The following is a 17,025-nucleotide window of genomic DNA, read 5'->3' as shown; positions in this document are numbered from 1 at the left end:
TGTCATGCTCATAGCTTTATTCAATTGTTTGTGTTAGTACGTGTATTGCATCTATTGTTGATCTTCCTTTTCTAAAGCCCTGTTGGTATGGTCCTATAATTTTTTCTGTGTATTGATTTAGTCGGTTTCTTATAATTGTGGTCAATATCTTATACGTTGTATTTAGTAGCATAATTAATCTGTAGTTGCAGCACTTAGTTGGCTTAGGCGCTATATGTGGCGTAAATGTCTAGTGGGCTAAAATTTGTTTAAACATGCCCAAAAATTTCGCCCGGTACCATTCAGTTTTTTTTTAACTAAATAATTTCCTTACAAGAAATACAGACTATTTACCGGTTACGAACATAAAACAGTAGTATATTGTGCTTTTCGAGATCGAGAGCAGATGTACGAACTGATAAAAGAATTAGGGATAGGTACCAAATAAAATAATTATTGTCAAGATGGTAAAGATGACGATAGAAAATACAACAAATGAAATAACATGTAATGGGCATACATCCAAAAATTTTAAACCAAGGAAGGATTACGACAAGGATCCACTATCAACGACTAAATTCAATCTTACATTGAAAAAAAATAATCAGGAAAAGTAGAATAAACATGCAAGAAGCGATATTTAAAAACGGCCACCAAGGGTTAGCATTTGCAGATGATCTGACACTATTAGCAATAATCAATAAGGAACTACAAAAATTAATGAGAAACATAATTAAATCAGCCAAAAAATTTGGACTGAAAATACAAGAAGAAAATACAAAGTATGTGGTAATGGGAGAGACCCAAGAAGAAAAATAAAAAATTATCGTATTACAAATAGATGGAGAAACATACTCGTTCAAAAGAGCCACAGAAATTAATTATCTGGGAGCCAAAATAGATGAAAATGATTATGAGTATGAGGAGCAGGAGGCAAAATAAAAGGCAAGAATAGCTAAAGAAAATCAAAAGTATGGAGCATCACGAACATTAATGAAATCAAAATGCATCTCCAGGAAAACAAATGTCAGAATTTACAAGACAATTATAAGACCTACAGTAACATACGCATGCGAAACATGACTGCTGCAAAAGTTAGAAACAGACCTTTTAGAAAGATGGAAAATGCAAAGAGCGATAGGTATATGGAGATGTGAAAATAGAAGGTCAGTGAAGAAGAAGAACCGACAAAGAATTGGAAAAACTGTATAAAAGCCAACGAAAACGACGACAATTAAAGCACAGAGAATACGATATTTGGGGCACATCGAATGAATGGGAATACAAAAGGCTAGGAAAGGTAGGCCAAAAGAAGGCTAAAGGAGAGTGTGTATGAAGATCTGAAGAAAGCTAACATTGAGAGATAAAAAGAACTAGCATTGGACAGAGGGAGATGGAGGGAAGTGGTGAAAGAGTGTATAAAAAACTGAAGTGAAATTAACTAAAATTTATGAGTAAAATAAAATGTAATCAAAAATGTAAACGTATTAACCCTAGTACTACAAGGCCTGTAGAGCTTAATAAATAAATAACCCTTCATATTTGTTTACAGAAGACATTTTTGAATAGGATCGGCAAAGAAACCGAATCAGAAATTTGTTATATGGGAGCGGACTTACAAACTGGATTATCTGCTGTTCTTTCCTATGTAGAATATAAATGGGAAAACTGAAAAAAAAAAGTGCTAAAAAGCGAGAGATAATCACTTTTGTGACAATAATAAGATAGATAATTTATTGCTGGTAATAACGACAAATAAATAGATAAATAAATAAATACTATAGACTCGTTTGGGTCTCCGGAGGCAGTTAAATTAAAAACTAAGATAAAAGTCCGATGACTAATGTTAATATCACCTAAAGATATCTAATGACCTGTAAAACATAGCTGATGACTTGTAAGAGGTACATGATTTAAATAAAAATTTATGAATATGATAACAAATATAAATAATAGCGAATGGGCAGTAATTCTTCTCTCTGTCTATTAATTATGTGAATTGTATTTAGACGTTATCTCTGATGATCAGGAGCCTATTTTTATATAAATCTCAGTCATAAAACACAAGATTTATTGGTGACTCTTTTATAAGTTTTACGACAGTATTTTTTGTTTTAATAGAACAGTAAAATTTTTATCCACGTCTGTTTTATTTATTTATTTACCTTGAAGGCCCACAGCTTAAAAATTATTCCATTTTGATATCTTATTTTTTATTGCGATTACTTATAGACAAGTGATGTTTGACAGGGATGTGTGCTTTCCACTCTTTTATTTAATATTTATTCGAAAGCCATATTTTAAGAGTCTTTGGATGATGCAGAGATGAGAATCAAAGTGAATGTAGTATTGATTGGATAATTTGTGCAACGTAGTCGATCATCAACCACTTGTCACTATAATCGTAGAATACAGTAAGCGAGTGAGATTAGAGATTTATACTAAAAAGACCAAATTTATGATCATCTCCAGAAACTTGGATGCACTTGAAAAGTCCACCATAACACTGATTACCGAGTCCATTGAAAGAGTGAGCAAATTTAAATCCTGGTAACGTGGCTTTTTGAAGAGTGTGCATCGGACAAGGAAGTAAAATGTTGCATTGAGCAAGATCGACAAGCTTTCGTAAAATTCAGGATTCAGGAAGGTAATGACCAGTTCAGAGTTTGATCTTCAACTAAAACTAAGTTTTACTTAGTGCTACGTATGGTCGATACTGCTATATGGCGTAGAGGGCTGGACACTCAAAACGAGGGATATAAATAAATTAGAAGCCTTCGAAATGTGGCTTTATCGCAATGGACAGGGATTATCTACATAAATCTCTGATACATATTACAAGAAACAGAGAGTTAATGGAAAATATGGTCGCTAACATCCATTAGAGGATTTGCATCTGAAGAAGAAGAAGTTTATTTATCTTCTTCGATTATGTACATAATTTTTTGAACCTTGTTTTAGTACATTATTCCATCACAATTATTTTGGAAAGCAATATTACGCCATCTTTGTCATGATGTCCACTTTATTCTTTCTGCACTGGTTTTTACATGACTAATTTTGTTTCTGTATTTTTTTAATTTAAAGTTCCTAACTCTTAGTTTTATTAGTTTATCAATTATTTTTACATAGTATTTAATAGTCTACAATATGTATTTGTTTCTTTATTTACTCTTCTTTTTACCCCACTTCTTAATTCTTCGTAAATTAATCCGATAAATGAGGCAACATTATTGTTATTACCTACCATACAGATACTACCACAATACAACACGGATATTGTTTATCAAATCATTATGTGATCTAAAACACCTGCTATAACGAAAATGCATTTTAGGAAGAAAACACCTGCTGACAAAGGTTTTAACAAAAATGATTACACCGAGTAATTTAAAAACAAGAAATTTCAAAATATTAAAGAAATGAAACAACAAAATAAGATAGGTAATCCAGAAATGCTCCCAAGAAAGGATTTAAAGTTGACAATACTATATATTATAAAGGACGTAAAGAAAAATGAAAACGGATAGTCAATAAGTACAATATCGCAACAACATTCAAAACTTCCAATACAGTGAGATATCTCTCCAAACCCAAACCAAAGAACACACAAAAGAGATAAAAAAAACTGCATATATAAAATACCGTGTGAATGCGACAATTTTTATGTGGAAGAACCGCATGACCACTAAGTGTCAGATTAACGAGCATGAAACAAACATTAAAAACAGAGATTTTGGCAAATCACAGGTATACAAACATGTCTGGAATAATTAGTACAGAGTAAAATGGATAAAGTAAAGTAAAGTAAAGTCATGACAAGGATGATACTAGAAAGAATGAAAGAAACTATAGACCAGTTGTTAATACCAAACCAAGCGGGCTTCAGAAGTAATAAAGCATGCACAGATAACAGATGATACTAAAAAGAATGAAAGAAACTATAGACCAGTTGTTAAAACCAAACCAAGCGGGCTTCAGAAGTAATAAAGCATGCACAGATCATATTAACACATTAAGAAACATTGTAGAACAAAGAACAAACAACAGAATGGCAGAGCAAAATCTATATAAATTTAATTGACTTTAGACAAGCCTTTGACCGGATCACCAGAGAAAAAATGTGGAAAATATTAAAGAGATATGGAATTCCATTAAAATACATAAGAATTATCAAAATGTTCCATGAAAACTATACCGCACAAATCATGCACAATGGGAAACTCACAGAACCAATCAACATAGACAGTGAGTCAGACAGGGGTGTATTCTATCTCCGACCATATTTTTGATCTTAATCGACTGGGTCATGAAGAAGGCAACGAAAAATTAAACAGGAATTAGATGGAATGCTTTCGGTCAGATTGAAGATCTAGACTTTGCGGATGATATATGTCTGGTGTCCGAAAAAAGACAGCATATGCAGAGAAAATCAGAAAAGGTGACAAAAGAAGCAAGAAAAATAGGATTACAGATTAACACAAGTAAAACCAAACTTATGAAGATAAATACGGAAAGAGAGATGGGTATATTCATTGAAGGAGAAGAAGTAGAACGTGTACAGAAGTTTTGCTATCTGGGAAGCATAATTGACACTAACGGCGAAATGTAAGAGGAAATTAATGGAAGGATAACTAAAGCCCAAAATGCATTCCATATGCTGAAGAAAACATGGGAGTCAAATAAATTAACAACCAAAACCAACAACAGGATATTTAATAAAAATGTAAAGAGCATTTTGCTATATGCAGCAGAAACTTGGAAAATAGAGGAAAAGATTATACAAAAGGTTCAAACATTCGTAAATAGATGCATTAGACGAATGTTGCAAATATATTGGCCAAATCGGATAAGTAACAAGAAACTTTGGAGAAAACCTAATCAAGAGCCGATAGCCACAACGATAAATAGACGCAAATGGAAGTTTATTGGACACACATTAAGAAAAAATGAAGAAGTAAATACCCTATAGGAAGAATTTCTTGTAACTAGTTTTTGTCTCTCTTCAGTTCTGTTTAAACGATATCTAATCAAAATCTTGAGAAGGTGAAAAAATCCTGCTCTGCAATGGGCTATATACAGGGTGTCCCGGAAAATAGTGCGTTCCTTAAAGGTGTGGGTAGAATGCACCATTTAAAAGAAAACTTTCTTATAATTTTTTTTTCTAAAGTCATCTGTTGCCCCAAAAAATTAAAATAATGTATTTTACTAAAATTTACATTTGGCAACATGGCAGTTTTATTTATTTTGACACAGCTTAGATAAAAATATACAAATTGTAAACACAAACAGTCATATCATAATCACCTGTAACCCCAGAATAGGTACATCCTATTGTTCTGATATTGTCATGATTTCGATAGCGAATATCATGATATTATGTTAATTACGTTTAGTGCAAGATTTACAGCAAGGCTATTTACCTCCAAGTAAAATAAGATCTTCAGAGAACCCGAATTTCTGTGTAAAGTGTTATGTGCAGATAAAGTTTATTTTTACGAATGTTGTGTTTAACTTTCGTGGTTGACAAAAGTATGAATTTGTGGGCTGGGAATATTTTTTATAATCATCTAATTGAACCATTGGAACTTCCCAGAAGATTGAATGGAAAAATGCAGGTACTCAAATGTTTGCAACATGTTCTATCGATGCTTCTTGAAGACGTAGCTTTATTGTAATAAAAAATTTTTATGTAAGTTAAAACACTATACAAACCTTATTTATTAGATATTTAATAAACACAAATATTATGCTGTTTTTCTATTACTGTTATCAGTATTTTATCAATGTATATTATGCCTATGATCGATGATTCATGATAGTTGAGTTACAGTAAAATTATTTTAGCACAGAAGGAACGCAGCGCTGCCGGCTGTATTTGCTGTTCTGTGGACATTAATCAAATGCATTAAAATTAATAAATTATTTTTTTGAAAACGGTTGACTTAACAAAAAAAATTTATTAGACTTTTTTGCTCTAAATGGTGCACTTAGCCCATACCTTGAAGGAACGCACTATTTTCCGGGACACCCTGTATAATTGATCGATAAAAATACTGTATGCACCTTACATTTCGCTGAGGATCAAGTGGTTAAATTTGAAAATTAAAATGAAATTTATGACTGAAAGGTTATTAAAAGCATATCAAAAATCGAGTCTTGGTCTTCCTCTTTTTTTGATTTTCAATATTTTTCCTTTCCATACTCTTCTCATTGGTATGGTAACTTTCATCCGGTGTAAATGACCCCACCAACTCAGCTGTTTCTGTTCTATAAACTCCAATGTAGATTGTAGTTACAGTCCTTTCCCTATATCCGTGTTCGTTATTCCATCTATTTTGGTAATACCTATCTATTTTGGTAACACCTTTAACTCTTCTTAAAATCTTGATCTATACAGGGTGTCCAGAAACTCTACCGACAAACGAAGACAGGAGATTGCTTAGATAAATTTAAGATATTTTAACCCAATTCACCTAAATGTAGAGTACTCCCATAGAAAATGCTTACTAAGGGAGCTAGAACTCTTTGAAGATGGCGTCTTGTAATTAGTTTTTCTTAAATAACTCCGGAACGCTCCTATTGGGAAAAACGAAAATTGGTATTTAGATTTATCTTCTAAAGATAAATCAATTACATTCATTGCGAATTTCTAGTACCGGTCATAGACGTCCGTTTTGCGTAGGGCACAAGTTATTTTATCGCATAACTTTTTTATTTTTAATTTTCAAGCATTTTTTACTCTGGATTATTAAACTGTGAGGTATTCTACAACTAAAAGGTACTCCTGTTTTAAGTCGATAGGAAACAGGGTTTTCTAGAAAAATCGATTTGAAAACTTTACTTTTTTGAATTTCCAAAAAAATAATTTAAAAAAACTGTTTAGAAATCTGAAAACTGGTCCGTTTATTTATATTTCAAATATGAATCGATTTCATTAATTGCTAATATCTAGTACGGGTCATATGCGTCCGTTTTGGGTAGGTCAACGGTCATTTTATCGCATAACATTTTTGTCTTTAATTTTTAAAAAATTTTGACTCTAGACTAATAAGTTATGAGGTTTTCTAGTACTAAAAGTTACCCTTGCTTTAAGTTGGTAAAATACACCGTTTTTTTTTTGAAAAATTTTAAAAAAAATTTCAAATTCAAAAAACGAAAAATTTTCAAATCGATTTTTATAGAAACGGTGTATCCTACCGACTTAAAGCAAGAGTAGCTTTTAGTACTAGATTACCTCACAATTTAATAATCCGGTGTCAAAAATGCTTAAAAGATAAAGACAAGAAAGTTATGTGATAAAATAACTGTTGCCCTACCCAAAACGGACGCCTATGATCGGTACTAGAAATTCGCAATGGTTGGAATCAATTTATCTCTAGAAGATAAATATACGTACCGATTTTCGTTTTTCTAAATTGAAGAGTTTTGGAGGTATGTAAGAAAAACCAATTACAAGACGCCATTTTCAAAGAGCTCTAGCTCCCTTAGGAAGCATTTTCGGACTAGGTGAATTGAGCTAAATTGTCTTAAAATTATCTGAAGAATCTCCTGTATTCGTTTGTCGGTAGAGTTTCTGGACACCCTGTATTAACTGTATCTTTCTTTTTGGTCGTTCCGTTAATAACAATGATTCGCAGCCAAAATGTCAGGACAAATCTATAAACTGCTTTGAAAACTTTTATTTTTGTATTCCATGATATTTCTTTTTTACATATAATTTTTTTGTTCATTGCGTGATAATTACTCCTAAGTATGTAAAAGATTCAACTTGTATTATTTTTGTTTCTTCAGTTTCTATATTATTCTTTCTCCGATCTACATAACTCTTGTTTTGTTGACATTTATCTTCATTTCGTTTTCGGTAAGTACTTCTTTCAGTATTTCCAAATTGTTCTGGAGTTCCTTTTCATTTTTTGCAATTAGAACCAGACCGTTAGCAAATGCTTCTTCCGATATTTCCACGTTTTATATATTTCTACGTCCTACATTCAGTTTTTTACTCCTTGCTGTGCATTTCGTATTAATTTTGTCCATATTCATAATTATATTACAAATACTGTTGGGCTAGGTATATCTTAATACCTTTTAATAATCCTCCAAATTGTTGTTTTCATATTTTAATTATTTGTTTTGTTTCTGTTATTAATTCTTCATTTTAATCTCTAATGCTGTATATTTCTTGTTTCTTTTGTGTTCATATCGTCTTCAGGGTTCTGTAGAATAACTTTAGGTTACCTTTGCTATCTAAAGCTCGGATTATAGGCAAAATGCCTTTTTTGCCTATTTTGCCTATTATAATTGTTTTTTGCACTTGTTGCCTTTTTTCGTAAATTCCGCCTATTTGTGCCTTTTTTTAAATTTCATGGTACTACCCATGATATTATTCTATTACTAAACCATTCTATAATATAATTTTGGGTCAATAATAAAATATCAATGGTTTGTTTATATAACAGATTTCTAGGAAAATGTACCTGATCGAGACTTGAGGGTTAACTATTTGGAAATCACTAAGCTTTATTAGTATATTATCAGTTGTACAGTCGGTTACTGTATCAGAGTTTAGTCACAAATTGCTATATCCTAGTTTAGTTTTGTTGCGTATACCGAAAAGTAAAGAACACGTTTTAAAACGTTTTAGATATTTGTGTGAAAAGATGACATCTAAATTAAGGCTATGGATCGCACCTTATTTGGAACTTTCTCTAGAAGGAGATGGAGCATTTTGTAAACCATGCGGCAAATCGGTAAGTTTTATTTTTTCTCTTTTTTTCTCGTCCCACAACATAACTAAATTCTAAAGCGGTTTTAGAATTCTATTTTTTTTTAATTCTCAGATTTCAAGTAGAAAAAAGTACTTTATTGACCAGCATTGTGGAACCCCACTTCATAAACGTAATTTGGAAAAATTAAATTCCTCTAAGTTAGCCCAAATATCTCTGCGGGATAGTTTAAGCAGTTCAAAAAACTGAGGAAGACGCATTTAAATTTGATTTATGCCAGATGATGATTGCATCCAACATTCCTCTATATAAAGTTAATAACCCTAGTTTTAAATGCTTTTTCGAAAAATATCTTAATAAATCCTTACCGGACGAGAGTACATTGAGAAAACATACTGTGGAAAAATGTTATGTGGAATGTATTTCAAAAATTAAGCGGGAGTTAGAGGGCAAATTTTGTATATTATCGTGGATGAAACGACAGATGTATGCGGCAGGTATATAGCTAATTTAATGATTGGAATTTTGAACAAAAACTTTGCGAGAAAACCTTATTTAGTTGCCGTTAAAGAATTGGAAAAAACAAACAATTTAACAATAAGTCGATTTATACAAGATAGTTTAACAAACCTCTTTTTACCCAACCCTATACCAGTGAATAAAATAGTTTTAGTACTTTCAGATGCTGCGGCATATATGTTAAAAGCTGCTGTTAATTTAAAGATTTTTTATCCTAATTTAATTCATAGCACTTGTGTAGCCCACGGGGTAAATAGAATTGCTGAAGAAATAAGAAATCTGTTTCCGTTGGTAAATAATTTTATAAATTTTATGAAAAAAGTTTTTGTAAAGGCTCCGTTGAGGGTGCAAATATATAAAGAAAGACTTCCCGGTGTCCCTTTGCCACCTAAACCAGTAATTACAAGGTGGGGAACCTGGCTCGAAGCAGTTTTTTTTTTTACTTTGAACACTGCAATGAAATAGAATTAGATATGTCAGAATTTGATGATGATATTTCCGAAGCCATTCGAGAAGCAAAAGAATATTAAAAAATCCCAAATTGAATCAGGAACTCGCTGATATCAATGACAATTATAAATTAATAGTTACCACAATTACCTTATTAGAAAAACAAGAGATAAATTTATGTGAGTCAGTAAAATTAATAGATAATTTAAAGACGAAAATTAAATCGGCACCTGGAAGTAACGGTCAATTAACTTTTAAAAAAATGAAATATGTTTTCGACAAGAATGAAGGTTTTTCGTTTTTATCTAATGTTGCTAAAGTTTTGAATGGGACATTTTCCGAGGAATTACAAATTATGTCAGATTTATTATCCACTCTGAAATATGCTCCAATTACATCTGTCGATGTCGAACGTTCGTTTTCAATGTACAAATTAATTTTAAGTGACCGAAGACATAGTTTTAAGACCGAAAATTTTGAAAAACATTTAGTTGTTTCTATTAATGATAAAATTTTAAGTGGTTATAAATAATAAGTTATATTCCTTTATTGCCTATATTTTGCCTAAATGTTAATATTCCCGCCTTTTTTAATAAAAATCTTTGTCTATATAGGCGCCTTTTTCTTTAATTTTTGTTGCCTATAAATCCGAGCTTTATTGCTACCTTCTTCCATTTTATCTCCGACTTTTTCCCAGTTATCTCCCTTTGGTCTTGTTAATAATATTTTTACCTTTTTTCTTCCGTTTTTATAGTTATTGTAGCACTAGTTTCTTTTATGTTTCAAATATTGGTCCCATGCTTTTTTTCTTCAGTTTGACTTGCTGTTTTATTTCTTTGGACCACCACGTTTCTGTTTCTTTGTTTTGTCTTTTTTACTTATGCCACATACATACTTCCTTAGCTGCCTCCAGTAGCATATTATTATAGACTTTACATTATTTCTACCTTTTTGCCTATTGAAAGACCAATTCACTTCTCATAAAACCTCATATTTATTTACACGTGAACCAGTTGTGGAAGCCAACTTCCGTCATATAAAAATAAATGTTTTAGTGTCTCCTAAACGTTCCGATTTGCTTCAAAAGAATATAATATCATTACCGTGAACCGGTGAAGGTACGCACCGGCAACATAAAACCATCATATAGACCAGGGCATTTAGAACTAAAAACAACGGAATAGATCTATATTAAATACAGCACCTACAGACTTGCAACTTTTTGCGATGTGTTCAGGATGCTGTCACAAAGAAAGTTTGCTATAGAAAAATCGGTGGAAGTGTATAGTTGCATTTAAAGTGCATAAAATGCTTCCAAAAGTGCATTCTTCTTCTTAGGGCGCCTGTCCGTTCCGAACCTTGGTGATAATTCTGGCTATATTGACTTTGTTGGTTGCTATGCGGAATAGTTGTGTTGAGGTTTTTCTATACGCTCTCAGGTTAGCAAGCCAGGATATTCTTCTTCGTCCTGGGGTCCTTTTTCCTTTTTACCTTGTAAAATGCATTGAAGTAACTCGTATATACGTTGATTTCTCAATATATGTCCCAGGTGCTGCAGCTTACGGTCCTTCACGATGTTGTCATCTGCGATTGTGTTAATCCTCCGTAGTACTTCTTCATTTGTGACTTTGTCTGTCTATGGCATCTTCAGGAACCTTCTGTACGACCATAGCTAAAAAGCCTTAAGTTTCGATATAGTTTCTGCCTTCAATGTCCACGTTTATACTCCGTATGGAAGCACTGAGTACACGTAACATTTAAGGACTCTTATTTTTGTTTTTAGGGTGACGTGATGGCTGTTGAACACAGAGCTCATAGTCAAGAATGCACTTTTTGCCTTTCCGGTGCGGCATCTAATCTCTTGAGTATTGTCCCGCGACTCACGATGCAAAATTGAATAAACTTGTCAAATTCAGTATATTAAGAGCCATATTTTGTTAACTGGAAGGTTTTTGGGGTCGCTGAACATGAAAAACCATCAACCGACCCTCAAAGAACCTGATGCCCAGGATAACAGCTAAGGAAAGTCATATTCTAGAGTTTTAAGGGTTTTAGGCACTAAATTAATGTAAACAGGGCCTCTAAAATATCTGGTGTTCAGTTTGGCAAATAACACTGTCAATGCCTAATAATAAAACGATCAAATTAAAATATAGTAGATTGATCTTGAAATAAAAAAAAATAATTATCGCATGTAATTTGAGTTTATATTTTGTATAAATAGTTAAAAAAAATTAATATCGTAATTTTTTTTTATTAACTTAATGTCTGGACAACCAATCAATATGTGTTACTTCGAAAAGTCGACTTCATTGTCTTTACAGACACGCTAATTGTATCCGAGAGTCTGCAGTCCCTCCAGTGAGTACCGATCCCACAAGGATATAAACTATTTCCACTTAATAATTTTTTAATAAATGAAAAGTTTCATACCCTGATGGCATTTAAACTCACGAACGCTGAATCCAAAGGTAGGCTCTCTTATTAGTCCAGGGTAAGGATTTTCTCGGGACAATCAAAGACCCAGGTAGCTGACTACTTTTTTAGTTATTGTAGACCTATAGGAAGAACACCTACCTGTTTCCTGCTTCGCGTCCGTTTTTTAATTATTAACAATTTAGTGCAAAAATCGCGATTTTTTCGATTTTTTGCACTAAATTAAAAAACTAAATAAATGACATAAAATTACAAAATTCAGTTTTTTAGAACATTGAAAAACCTTCAAAATGCCGATTTTTGACAGTTAAAAAGTTAATTTGTTGCTACGCAAACTGCAAAAAAAGTGAAAATCGTTATTTATTAATAACTTTTACTGAAACTACCTTAGAACTTTAGTGTTTCACCCAAAGTTGGATATTGGGGTACTTAACAAACCGTCAAAATTTGAGACTGATCCATTAATTAGTTTAAGAGTTATTCTGTTTGTTTATCCCAGAGAACTTTATTTTGCAGTAAGATAAGACAGAAAATAATGCAGATAGAGTAATTCTGAGTATGCTAAATGAAAGTACAAGGGTGATAGTATCAAAATGTATTAAAAAAGATAAAAAAGTGATTAACATAGTCAAAAATCCTAATGCCAAATTTTTAAAATTTTGTAGTTGATAAACATTTAGAATAACTTTAAAAATGTTGTCCGTAGAAACAATCTTTTTATATATTCGAAAAGATAGTATTTTAACACGAATTCTCAAATAAAAAAATTTAGCCTGGGCTTATTTGGGACAAAGTTAGCCCTATGTTTTTTTTAATTCACAGTTAATTTGTTTAAAATAATTAATGAATCTCATTAATGCCATTTTAAAGAAGGGGATTTGTATTTTTACTTAAAAAATTTGCACAAACGTTATACCTTCACAGCACACTCTACGATTTTTCAAAAATGTAATGCAAACGATTACTAGGGGGAACCTACAAATCCAGCGAGTTAAAATACCGAAAAAGTAATTTTAAACGAATATAATTTACTGTATCTCCGGATCAACTCAATGGATTTTCATCTTTCTTTTTTTAACTGGCATGTAATTTTTACGTACATTACAAATATGCAATTTGTTTGTAAATTTATTAATTAGTAAACAGTCTAATTTGTTTAAATAATTCTTGCAAAAATATTTTTTTTACAAAAATCTATTTTTTTAATCATAGTATCATTAATAATCACAGAAAAAGTTAAGGTACACTTTAATAAATAAATGATTTTTATTAGATAATTTATTTATTAAAGTATACCTTAACTTTTTCTATAATTAATAGGGATAGTATGATTAAAATCATGGATTTTTGGAAAAAAAAATTTCAAAAATTGTTTAAACAAATTAGACTGTTTATAAATTAATAAATGTTTAGACAAATTACATATTTATAATGTACAGAAAAATTACATATAGATTAAAAAAGGAACGGTCAAAATATATTCAGTAGATCCCGAGATATAGAAAATGATAGTAGTTTTAAGTTGCTTTTTTTAGTTTTTGAACTCGTGCATTTGTCGGCTCCCAGCTCCCCCTTCACTTACCAATAGTCACCAGTCACCAGTTAAACTACATTTTTAAAAATTCGTGTAAAATACCAGCTTTTCTAATGACTTTTTCTACAGACAATATTTTTAAAGTTATTCTAAATGTTTTTAAACTACAAAATTTCACAAGTTTGGCATTAGGATTTTTGACTACATTAGATAATATTTTTATCGTTTTTAGTACATTTTGATAGTATCAGTTTTCTACTTTCATTTGGCATACTCAGAATTGCCCTATCTTCATTATTTTCTGTCTTATGTGATTGCAAAATAAAGGTATCTGGGATAAGCAATTAGAATAACTCTTAAACTAATTAATGGATCGGTCTCAAATTTTGGGGGTTTGTTAAGTACCCCACTACCGAACTTTGGGTGAAACACTAAAGTTCTAAGGTAGTTTTAGTAAAAGTTATTAACAAATAACGATTTTCACTTATTTTGCAGTTTGCGTAGCAACAAATTAAATTTTTAACTATCAAAAATCGGCATTTTGAAGGTTTTTTAATGTTCTAAAAAATTAAGTTTTGTAATTTTATGTCAACTATTTAGCTTTTGAATGGGGTGCAAAAAATCGAAAAAAATCGCGATTTTTGCACTAAATTGTTAATAATTAAAAAACGGACGCGAACTCTAGGCAGGAAACAGGTAGGTTTTCATCCTAGAGGTATACAATAACTAAAAAAGTAGTCAGCTACCTGGATCTTTGAGTGTCTCGAACATGGTCTATTTCTACCTTATTACCGTGGTCTATATTACTGAGTCACAGGGAGTGGGTATAATTATTATTTTAATACTCAAATTCTGGATTAAAAAATAAAGTGCTGGCTTTTAAGAATAAACGGTACTTACTATTATATATATATATCTCTTTATTTTTGTATCCGCAATGGACACAGCAACCGCGAAAACCCCTTAATTATCAATTTAGTGTCGGAAAACCTAGAAATGCTATAAAATGACGTACTTAGCAGTAACTCTGGGCACTGCTGCTGTGAGGGTCGGTTGTGATGTCACTTTCCCATTCAGCAATCCCAAAACTCCCGAGTAATAGGTTTAAATCAAATTAATGCCAAAAACCGTTACAATTCAGGAATATGACGTGCCTCAGCAGTAACATGGGCACAAGGTGCTCCGAGAGTCGGTTTTGATGACGTATTCGTGTTCAGCGACCCTAAAAATGCCCCTGGTAATCCGTTTGCATAAATTTTGTGCCGATAATCCTCGAAACTCCAGATGACGTGCCTTAGTAGTAACCCTGTTCACCAGCTGCTCCAGGAGTTGGATCTGATGGCGTATTCATATTCAGCGACCCCAAAAACCGCCCAAGTAACTACAAATAGCCCTAAACGGACTGATTTTGACGTGTTTATGTGCTTTTGGATGCATTTTATGTAGTGTAATTGTAATTATTCATTTCCAGCCATTTTTCTGTTTCATACTTCTTTCCTGACCCGAACACAATGCAAAAAGTTGTAAGTCGATAGGTGCTATATTTAAAAATTGATTTATTGAAGTTATATTTCTTTAGGCGCGATTGGGAGTGAATTTTTATTATTCTGCGCGCATGCGCACACACACAGTATGGAGTTCGTTGCTACATGGTTTAAGTTATGTGTGTATCAGTCCAAAAAGGGTGTGGAAAGAATATATTAGTGTTTTTAGTAAATATATTTATTATAATTTTTTGTGTCTTTGTGTTTGTCTTCTTCGGGAATAAGATAGTAAGTAATATTTAAAGTATTTTTATACTTCACTTGATCTATTTGTCACTATGTCTGGAAATCTTGTAATCCGTAAAAACAATGAGAGTATAGCTCAGTGGTAGAGCGTTCGACTAGAGATCGAGAGGTCCCCGGTTCGAATCCGTGTGTGTTTTCTAATTTTTATTTTTTATTTTTGGTATTGTTTTAATAAACCTTTTTGGAAAGTAGTAAGTAAAAATTAGTTTAATCTTTAAATAAAATACAAATAACCTGTTGAAAGTATACCTATTTATTTCGTTAAAATCATATAATAGAAATATAACTTCTTACGTGCATACAAAGTATGTACACACACATTCTTTTTGTTTCCCAAATCCTGGTCTATAGGTACGCATCGGCAACATAAAACCATGATATATGCCGCTTGGAAATGGTTTACGCCTGATTTATCGAGCTGTTTAGATAATCATTGCTGATTAATAGAAATTTAATGAGTCTGTTTGATTTAATTTTCGTCGTCTTCTTTACCCACGGTAGTAAATGCAAAAGAGAAACGAAAAACAAGTTCCTCGTCGTCATTACCGACAACAAACACTAAAAAATCGTTAATGTGCATACGCGTTACTGGCAATTCCATGTCTAATTATTACTTATTTATTTATGGGAAATTCTATGCTGTGTTTACTGCCAATATATGCAAATAGGGTTATCTTCAATTGATTTATTTCAGCTGAAATTGAACACACAATTACACAATGAATAATTACTGGAAAATGTGATATGCAGAAAAAGCTATGCTAGAAGATAACCGTTAACGCTATAAAACTGTTCTATCTCGGAAAACAATTCTTATCTAAAAAAAACGACTAAAATCCTTTATAAAAGGTATATATTTAAAAATCCCTAAAAAGGGCTACATCACAGAACTAGTTTTCGATTGGATCATTATCAGTGCTTACGTGATCTAACATGCTAACCAACAAAATACAATATTATAAGAATATATGGGAAAAAACCCTTTAAAATTGATCCGTCATGGAAACATAGATGAAATATGTGAACTTAAACATGGATGTTCAAAGTATTCCATGTAATATGCTCTAGGTACCATCTGAGCTCTAAATCGACTTGTTCACATGTTGACTGTATGGTGGCAAGTGGCCGTGACCACTTAACATTCCATAATTTCGCTCCTGAATGTATAATAAATTTGTATATTTATTAAAACATCTTGTCTTAAGATTTTCAATTGAGAGCTTATGGGAAAAAGGACTGTTTGACATTATTTATTACACAAAATTGTTTATGTAGTACTGTAGTAACATTTTATAGAGATCCTCAAATTGATGATGCCAATTTTTTTATAGACAACCATAAAAATCGGATGGACCTGGACCATCATCATATTAACTTGGCCTTACGTGATTGACCTACCAGACAGCGACAAGAAGGGAAGAATAAAAAGAAAGAATGTTAAGTTATTCCAGGTGGCTGAAATATATTAGTGAAAACCAGAAAAAGTGCAGTGTAGTTCTAAAAATGGAAAATTAAAAACAAAACATCAGAAGCTTAAAATATACTTGCTTTATTAATTATAGCACGGCCTTCGAATGCATTTATTAATTAC

The 17,025-nt window shown here is 31.8% G+C and overlaps 1 protein-coding gene and 1 non-coding gene across 4 annotated transcripts in view; one reads left to right on the top strand and one right to left on the bottom strand.

The window, feature by feature from the left end:
• The window catches only part of LOC126884417 (uncharacterized), a 592,334-nt gene that overhangs the window by 440,149 nt on the left and 135,160 nt on the right, over window positions 1–17,025 (bottom strand). The gene's annotated exons all lie outside the window — the stretch shown is intronic.
• On the top strand, window positions 15,500–15,573 carry Trnas-aga (transfer RNA serine (anticodon AGA)). Its single transcript has one exon. It is a non-coding gene; the product is annotated as a tRNA-Ser (tRNA).

The sequence above is a fragment of the Diabrotica virgifera genome, chromosome 1 (genome assembly GCF_917563875.1).
Source record: "Diabrotica virgifera virgifera chromosome 1, PGI_DIABVI_V3a".
In the NCBI taxonomy this organism is placed as follows: domain Eukaryota; kingdom Metazoa; phylum Arthropoda; class Insecta; order Coleoptera; family Chrysomelidae; genus Diabrotica; species Diabrotica virgifera.
Note: the sequence above shows the minus strand (reverse complement) of the source record. Positions and strands in the feature narration are given on the sequence as shown.